This window comes from Athene noctua, chromosome 3 (assembly GCF_965140245.1).
Source record: "Athene noctua chromosome 3, bAthNoc1.hap1.1, whole genome shotgun sequence".
In the NCBI taxonomy this organism is placed as follows: domain Eukaryota; kingdom Metazoa; phylum Chordata; class Aves; order Strigiformes; family Strigidae; genus Athene; species Athene noctua.
In genome coordinates, this window is record NC_134039.1 from 31,056,742 (window position 1) to 31,066,881 (window position 10,140).

General features: G+C 37.7%; 1 protein-coding gene across 1 annotated transcript in view; it reads right to left on the reverse strand.

Annotated features, from left to right (window-relative positions):
• Nucleotides 1-10,131, reverse strand: part of MRTFA (myocardin related transcription factor A) — an 80,943-nt gene extending 70,812 nt beyond the window's left edge. The window contains exon 1 of the mRNA XM_074902534.1: nt 10,090-10,131. The gene's annotated coding sequence lies outside the window, so the exon portion shown is untranslated. The remainder of the gene's footprint in view (nt 1-10,089) is intronic.
• Between the last annotated feature and the right edge of the window lie 9 nt (nt 10,132-10,140).

Consider the following 10,140-nt stretch of genomic DNA (forward strand, 5'->3'; position numbering starts at 1 on the left):
CTATCAGGATAATTTATTTACCCAGCTTAGGCCATGATTCTCCTACTTCTTCAATGGCTGTTCAAAAACCTTGAGAAGTTGACTGGGACAACTGTTTCTAGCTTCCATCTTTCCACTAGGGCTTCTGGAGATGAACATCAGGACTAAGAAGCCTTGAGAAGTTATCTCTCCTCATTAGATGATTATAGCTCTCAACAGAAAGGAGATCAAATTTCAGTCTCTAAAAAGTCTCAAGTAGTTTGCCCAACAACTTAATTACCACACTAAGCCAAATAACAGTAGCAATCAAGAGCAGCTGAAATCACTAAATATTAATTTTTTTAGAAAAAAAAGGTTGAACAATTTGGCCTCAGCATCAAATAGCCATTTTCCTTATCTAGAAACCTGTAATACACTTTCATTATTCAAGACTGATCTTTAAAGCTTACTATGCACATGGTTTCATCCTGTTGTTATACTTAATTTGCCCATCAATCTTGCGAATCCATTTACATAAACATTTGCCTGCTTCTTGTTTAATATTTTTTCAGCAGTGGTTGATCCAGGAGAAAAGAGCTGCCACTGATGGAAGAGGTGCAATGATTATGTATCCCTCATTAGGTAAGATGAGCTTGCCACGAAATTGCCTAACATTGCAGAACGCCACTACATCATCTAGGACTAGGGTTAGCTGACTTAAGTGAAAGCTACATACAAGTACTCTTTAGTGGGAGAAACTCTCACCGCAAGAATTAAATGCAAGCCTCAGGAGTTTCCATAATTTGAAAGAAACAAGAAACACCACCACAAATAAGTTCTTTAAAAAGTGATATTAATATGAAGACTGTTTCTCTAATTTTAACAAGTTTTGTGAGTTCCCCCAGAATTTTACACAAATTACGAGAATACTGAAATGTAAATTCCATGGCTCTTCCTAATCAGAAAAAAAATGGCCACAATTAAAAAACCTGTAAGAAACAAAGCACATAGGGGTAAACATCTTTTTCTGGCATTTATGTAACTGCTGTCCTATCAAGGAAAAAAATAAAGACAAATTTGATACTGTCTTACTACACACATCCTGTTCAATACCAACTTGCTAATGTCTAAATGCTACCTCCAAAATTCACAGACTGCAAGAGTACGACTAGAAGAATGATGTATAGTGTCCAAACACCCTTCGAATTGAGACAAAAACTACGTATTCCATACAAAATGTAGCCCTGCCATAATACTTCTCTTGCCTTTCCTATCTACAACAGGAGGTGAAAAAGAAGTACTTTGGTTCTCTAAACAACAAAGAATACAACCATATGTCACAACCATAAAATAAAGGCTACTACTAGTTTGCAGTCAGATCTTACCAAGGTTACAGCCAGTCTTTGATCCCATCCATAGAACAGAGGTCATTCATATCTATACATAGCTGTTAAGTTTCATGACGACAGAATGTTCTAAAGCCTCAGATAAAAATGCCCTACAGAAATACATCAGATTGCCATTAACAGATAATTCTCACTCTAGCATGTCTTGCACATCAGAAATGCAACTGAACACATCTAACAGGTGACCACAACATCACAAAAAGACCATAGTATTTAAAACAAAATCATATAAATAAAATACCATTTTAATTCTCAACAAAACAGCCTTTCAAGACATAAAACAAGTACTGGGAAGTTACAAAACAGAAATGTTTTTCACAAAATATGCAATTTTAAATCTCTCCAAAGTATCAAGAATATATTTCACTGAAAAATAATTACCACTAAAGTCACACAAATCAGCCAAAAGCTAAACAGAGGAAATGTCTTTAAAACAAGTCCTATATTTGACTGGGATTTTCTAATCTTCATGAGGCACTTTAACACTGGGGACCAACAAATGAGGAACAGAAAGATTATTTTATCTCTGATGAAGCTCTAAAGTGATCAGTATTTAACATCCAACTAGTATCCATCTGTAACCTGCACATGGAAGTTACCACAGCTCTCAAATTTGTCTTTACTTAAAGTCACATAGCCTCCTGGCACTGCCTATATAGGTTGGTGACCACAAGCAAATTTACCCCATGGGATATGTTTGAGGTGATACCTGATTGGAGTGTTGTCATCTGCACTTCTGGTTCCAGCAATGTCATGTTGATCCTTTTCTCAACAGTTACAATCCCTTAAAGACCTCTCCAGATGGATAGATGGATAGATGGACAGATGGATGTTAAAAAAAAAAAAATCCACGAGGACCTCTCAACTTTAATCTCTTTCAAAACTGGCAAGAAATTCTCATCCTTCTCTGATAAAAACTGTGCCTACTGAGAAAACTCAGTCTTCCAACATGCAGTTCTCTACTTATTCACTACAGGCAAGTTGGAACAGCCCAGAATCAAATTACTGCTAGAAGAAAAATGAACACTCAAAGGGGAATGCAAGATGTGTAGTTTGCAGAAGCTCAGCCCCTCGATGCCCTTTTAAGTAAAAGGGAGGGAGGAGGAAGGGGTCAGAGACACCAGAACTGGCAGGTTTTTTCCCTTTTAAAAGAGAAGGATGACGTCTTGGGTAGACTTTCAGTCCCCTAAGGGGCTCTGCTGATGAGGCAATTTCATTCCAAGGACAAGGAGACCCAGTGTTAACATAAACATGCAGACATCCTTAGCTTTGAAACAACGTGGCCAAAAACATACACATCCTACTGATAGATCAGTGACTTTTCTTCAATCTTTACAAGTCCTTTTTCTTAATAATTGCAGTATTCCCCTATCCCTGTCAACTCCCCTTGCTGATCACTAAAGCTGATCTACTGTAACAAAGGGCTGGAACTTCTTCCAAATAGATGGTAACATCTGTTTCTTAAAAACAAACAAAATGCCCTTTCTCCTTCTGACTTTTCCCATTGTGGATCACAGCCTCCATCCAACCTGTCTTGAGGTTAAAAAAAAAAATTAAGCCATGTTTCCCACATCCAGATGATCAGTTCCAAATTATTTGGGATAGTGGACAAAACTTTTATAGTCAAATATTTCTTAAATAAAAGATAAAAATAGAATTAAGTCTTTCCTCACTTGGTCCAAACAGAAATGAAATTCAATTTTGGTCTCTAAAGAGTCTCAAGTAATTTGCCCAACAGATAATTTAATTATCTTTAATTTCAACACTTCTGTCCCCAGAGCAGCTTTCCCTTATTCCCCATTTTTCCCCAAGGCTCAATGTCATTTCTCATTAGGTCATTTAAGTAAGTAACTGCATGTATTTGCACCAAGCCCAAAAATATATTGAGCTCCACATCAAAGATATAGACCAATTTTTAGATTTAAAATCCCTCTGTAGCAAGTCAGAATCCCTCTCCTGCCACAACAGTATTCACGAAGATGAGTAACTGGGTGTGCAAAACTGCTTTAGCACTGTTTTCTGACTCCAATCTTAAATAACTTCAGGGCTTCTCTAAGCACTCAGATGCAAGAACCCCCCAACAGCTGCTCAACAGCTGAGAGAAGAGCATGGCAGGTTTTAGCAATGTATCTTCCTTTCCCCACACAAACACATCTGGGGCTTCAAAGGAGGCAGCAGAAACTCATTTGGCAGCTTTAAATAATATGGGAAAATCCCTTACAGTGATATTGTAGTATTTATCTGATTTCCATACTCCTTACATCAGTAGTGTGTTATAAAAGGACAAGAATCAGATGATTTGGGCTTTTCTCATATTCAAACAGCACTTACGCCATCCTAGATTTGCAGCCATACTAGGTAAAAATTGCAGGCCTAGCTGTTCATTCTTGCTGTGCAATCCTTATGGAAAGGAACTGCAGTGGTGCACTGTATCCTGGGAGTTTAGAGACACTAGTGACAGAAATAAGTCACTTTAACACCTATCCTGAATATCCATATTCATCATAAAGGAAACCATCAATTTTCAGCAGAATGTATGCTTATTTCTGTGGTGATACATGATAAGGTGGAGCACTGAGAAAGTGGAAAGGAAATCCTTCCTACAGTGTCCAGGAATATCAATTAACTTCCTGAAGTATGTACATGTGCACTAGTAGTGACCATGAACAGACAGGTGAAATTTAAAACATTAACCAGGATGTTGCCTATTTGAGCAGCAAGGAAGATAAAGACTGCACAACTGAATGTCTTTGGGCAGACATTCCTTCACTATACTTTGTGGTAATGTATTGATCATGTCAGAGGCAGAGTTATAGCCTGCAGAAGTAGCTGATAGTATCCCAACATAAATGAATTACAGAAAGCTTGAATTTTTCATGAGGAAAGCCACACATTACAGGAGCAAGCTATCACCCAAACCTAGGATTCAGTTTGCTAAATACTAGCAGCAGTTGACTACTGTGAAATGGTACAACCTTTCTAGCATGAAGCAGCCACTGACTAAGTAGAACAGACTGAAAATCCTGCTGTACAGCATTCTCCCTTCAAAGAAGCAGATTTCCTTTCCCCATTACTACCTTTAATACTTAAAACAGCAAAACAAGCAACAGAAGTTTTTACTCACACAGACAAAACAGCTGCCCAGATCTGGGTCTGACTTGTTTAGCAAGCCTTTTAAATTCATGAAAAAGTAATGTTTTTTAAATATCAGAATATATGTCTAATGTTTATCCATCAGGCCTGAACCTTGAAACCTCAAAGGATGAAACCTCAAAAACTGAAATAAGAGAGAAACTGGAAAGGAGAAACAGAAGGGAGAGGAATATTACACATCTGTGATTGGAGAAGGGCATTAATATTGTTAACTTGATCAGGAACAAACAAAAACTGTGTTGAGACCTAACTTGTTAAAGCCACCACATTAAAGCTGTCTTTGGCATTACTCCTTCCACCTCAACTATTCCCCCATCACTATTTAAAAGTTTGTTTTAAATATTTCAAAAGATTACCACTTCTCAGCTGTTTAGTAGCTCCCATCAGCAGCAGGCCAGTCATTTCTATCATGCTCTGAATCTCATAGCTCTATCAGAAACTTTCAGACAGCATGCTAAATTTATAGTCTCCTGGGACATAAAGTCTCTTAACACAAATCTATCCAAGATAGAGTGGTTGTTTTTATTGTAACAACCATTCCCCTTACACACAAGAGAAAACAGCAAGCCTCATTGGAATGTGTGTGAAGGACAGATCAGAGAAATCTATATATTTCCTGTCTTGGTCCTTTTTTTTACAATACAGACTTAATCTTTTTCACATGTAAGCTCTTGGTAAAGCAGTAACCACCGCTTGGTAATTAAATGTAACTTTGAGTTAACTATTCCAGAAGTCGGATATACACCAGAACAAAAAAAACAAAACAAAACAAAACAAAACAAAAAAAAAAACACAACCGAAAACAATTTCGGAATAATCCTATTTAAAACCCTTTCTTGGGAATAAAATATCACCCTTATTGGTAAGCAAACATGCCTAAACACTTAAGTGAGTTCACAAGTCACAATATTCTCTTTTTAAAAGGAAAGTTTCTGACATGATTTTAAGAAAACATTATCAATGTTTTTAAACTTACAGTAACAAGAAGACAGCTATAAAATCTGCAAAAGCACCATAATAAGTTGTATTTGAAATAAATCCTGAATCTGACTGAATTCAATGTAATGACAATCCAGGATGGGAAAGGGAAGGAAGGGGATGGAGATAGGAACATATAACCTAATAAATTAATTATATGAGCAATCACCTATACAATTCTTTAAAATAAAATGAGGTGCCCTAATAAACATTTAAAACACTATTCCTATATTTTAACAGGAAAAGGGCATAGGCACTAAAATAGCTCCTTAGACCCATTTAAAGAGTTCAACTCTGCAATTTGCAAGTGAGTGCAATCACAGTTTATGTGGCAACAATGAATCCCATTATTTTTACAGCACTCAGGTCTTTACCTTCTGATACCTAAAGCATATGCCTGTTACATGACTTGACTCATAGTGAAATTCCATACATTCCAACTAGCCTCTCTTCCCTCAGCGCATATGGTACTTTGCGGAAGGCAAGCATCCCAAATCAAGTAAACCCCAAAGATTTACAAGCTGGTACAAGTTTTGTCCAAGCCTGTAATCATAAAATGCAACAGTTCATTCAAAAGAATGTTACCTCATCTTAAACAGCCTACAGTGAGAAGAAATGAGGACTGTGATAGGTTTCTAACACAATGTTTTTCATGACCTCTGGACAAAGATAACTATGAATTCATCTAGGGGAAATGTGTCAAGAGAGTCAATAAGCTAGTAAAGCAATTATCATAATTTCAAATGAAAGTTAAATATGACAATTTTGATCAGAAATTATCAAACTGCATAAGATTTGTATATTCATCACCTGTTTTTTCAATTTTTTGTAACCACATTCATCGGGGCCTTGCTCTAGCCCTGAGGGGTTACAAAAAGTTACTTTGGCATATTAGTACAGGCGACTGAGAAAAATCAAGATACACTTAAGAGCTTCAGATGACTCTATAATGATCTTTTTTTGGCTTGTGTGGCAACAAATGCGTCAGTCACAGGTCATCTCTCATAGTTAAAGTTGAGGCCTTGATGAACATGGGTAAAAAAGGAAAAGGAATGCGAATTTTGGGTAGAAAATTCACTCTGAAGCACAAAGAAAAATTAAATAACTACACCTTAATTTACACATTAAGATTGATGCCTGAATAGAACATAACAGTTGTGTCAAAATATTTTACTAACACCTTACCACATAAGGTTTCCTTCCACTGAAGTGACAAGAAATTGTTTTGTATGTTATGTTCCAATACTTCACAGATGTCCTTAATAGCTTTTATTGCATTTTAATTTAGTGTAACTTAATAAGAACTATTCAGTCAAGATGTTTAAGGTCTTTACACCCATCTATCTAGGTGTACCTATCCTTGTAGGTACACACACCTACAAGGATAATGTGTAGCTGTGATAAGGGAGAAGAATAAGAAGAGGAGTCTGGGTCTGAAACAAAACCAAACCAACAAGGAAACCCCCAGAAACTGTCTCTTACTGCTCTTCAGTTCTCTAAGAGCAGGGAAAAAAAAAAAAAAGGAATCCAGGAATCCGCTGTCCTAGTACATATGGCAGCACATGCATACAGGATTCCACTCCCAGTTTTCCCATGGTATACATAATTCCATGATGCTTCACATGCCAAAGAAATTTCTATTTTAACTCAGCTAATAGTTTATGTTCCAGAACCACAGTCTTAAGTAACAAATTCAGCACAAATCCATGTTATATTTTTTTTTTACAGACATTGACGGATAAAGTCTTCTGCAAGCAAGAGTTACACAAAGGGTTAACCTGTTGGAAGTGCTCAACATAAGTAGTTAGTTCAGCTGTGAGTCAGCAATGCCTGTCTAGAACTGCAAACAGGAGACCCTTTGACACAGATACGCAGCTTCCAGCAAGTCTGTTATTTACCATCTCCTCCCCTCCCACTGCCACTCAGCTTGAATCTTCCTCATACCTTGAATTTGGCAAGTTGTCACAGAAGCAGTTTCACTGCACAAGATATGCTTCTACAACTACTTTGGATTGTTCAAATGTTTAAGCAGATTGCCATCTCAACTGGCAGATCATCTCTAAAGGCTTTTTGACATGTTTGAAGCCAAAGGCACAACAACAAAGTTACACCATATTTTAAAAAGAAGCCTTAACAAACTCAAAAGCTTTCAACAGCTGTGCAACCTCTACCTCAAGATAACTGAAGAGTTCCCATTTGAGGGGACAAGTTCATTAATTAAAAATGCATCAGCTATGTTTTTCAACAACTCACTCCGCCAAGTCTTTTTTTATGCTGTGACAGTTTGCAGATAACCGTATTTCAACAGCACTTTTCAGTCCCACAATACTTTAATGAATGTACACATAAACAACACATAAAACCATACTGCAGCCTAGAAGAAAAGAGCATTGTATACCCCTGAAGATAAGAAATATTCAGGCAGTTTAGATCAGGGACTTTGGACTTTATGCTTTGACTGAAAAGCTGCACCTCCAGCAGTAAAATTCCCACTATTGTGCTGAACCCTGATAAAGACCCACCTAATGAGTCATTTCCGGGAATATCCTAATTTTCTTTGGCAAAAGGTATGGGCAGAGATGTTCCTTTTCAAATACTTTTTAAACCCAACTCTGTTTTACCTGTTCCAGTCAAACAGATTTGCAGCCCACAATGACAGAGCTTCAAGGTTGAATTCATTAAAATAACATTATGATAGAGGAAAACCATCTATTTCTGTAAAATATTCCCAAGATACGAATTTGTAAACCTACCCAATCAACTGAATCATATAAAGGCTCTTTCATTTCTGTAACAGAATATCTTTTCCTCTGACCACAACAAATGCTGTTGTGTCCTGGTTGTATCCATTCAAAATGCTGCTACAAGTTCCATTTTCCTAAAAAAGTACTCTTATCCATTCCCATTACTAAGATCCCTTTCCCTGTGGCATCAAGAATAAACTGCTTCTTCCCAGTTCAGGACCCTTAATCATGTCTTATTCACTAAGAAGAGAAGAACCCTGCCTCCAGTAAATTCATAATGTCACCTTCAGGTGGCCAGCAGTCAGGCTGTGGAAACAGAGGCTCATATGCTTTTCCCATGCTGCCTTCAAGCCTTCTACCTACTACCTCAGTTAAATTTCATTTGAAATCTCTCCTTGCCTTCATAACTGTAAAATGCCCAAGCCTACCATTAGTTGAGATCACCATCCGCCATCCTGACTAATATTCCAATTTCTTCTATTTACCACCACCTTTAACTTCATCTGTTGTCTTTATCTTGTGCTTAGAGGACTGCAACATTAAGGATGTTTGTTCTGGTTTTGCAGTTCCTTCTCTGGAGAAAAGCTTCTCCATTTTAAAGGCCTGTAAACATGACTGTAATCATATAACAATGGTATAATGTATATGAAGGAAGGAATTCTTTTTATCCTCTTAAAAAGCAAGATTTTGTGTTTAAGTTCATTAATTCTTCCAATTCTAGCAAAACACTGACACACTGTTCAGAGAAAAACATGCTCAGTTTCTGGAGGTGAAGAACCAAGCATGTCACGTGAGGTATACCTCCAATCCAAATTCCAGTCCTACAGTTTACATACTCTAATGTGACTTTACCATAAGCATTATGTTCTGTCTATAAAGTGGCTCCAAAGCTCCCCAGCATTCCCAATACACTGTGCCATGCAACTCTATGTAATGCATATAATGCACACCACTGTAATGTGCCCAGGACTCAACCATGCTCACATCCATAGTATCTTGCAAGTAAGGTTGACAGCAAGAATTCAGATTCTAGCAAGACCTTCAGATTGCCCAGAGCCACCAACATATAGCCCAGAGGATGGCACGAAGGGAGATCACCAAGAGGAATTCACAAACAGAAGCCGCCAGTTATCAAATGGTTTCAGCATTGTGTCACAGGATGATGCCAAATGTGCAAAGGCTTTCATGGCAGCCTAGGGAAACTGAGCTTCAGACAGTTCACTTTCTTCCAAACCCACGAATTCTGGTCACCAAGTGACCCTGTATTTTGCCACTCCACTATCACCCACCAGTTAGAGGGATTCATACCATAGCCGTCCATAAGCTACCTGCAACTTGAAAAACATTCTCACTCTAGAATTAGACCTACTGGGATATTTCATTTTTAACTCTAAGTCTTGTTCCTCCTTCTAACAAGTATGACAGAACCTTTCAGACATTTGCAGTGAGAAAGTTACTCACCCTTGGCAAGTGTAGACCAAGGTGGCAAAGAAAAATCTACAGATGGCTAGAGTCTGAAGATGAGTTAACACTTTCTTTGACTGAGTGCCTAAGCTTTGCAGAACTTTTAAGTCACCACAAAGCAAATGGAAATTGTTTCTGGTATTCACTCAAAACAATAATCTAAAGCATTTATCACTGGAGCTCTCTGGAACTTCCACAGGGAGTACTGTCAATCCTTTCCACTGAACAATGTAAATCAGTTTTGTCAACTGTAGATTATTAGTTCTTCATACAAATACAACATTGTAAGAAGCAGGCCCATCATCAGAACACATACCACGACTATGCAACAGTACTTCCTTGGTGAGGACATACTACCTGAGACACGAGTGCACTGTACCACTTACCATTCTTCCTTTCACTGAGTGGAGGAAGGTTGGGGTTTCGGCCATGATGGA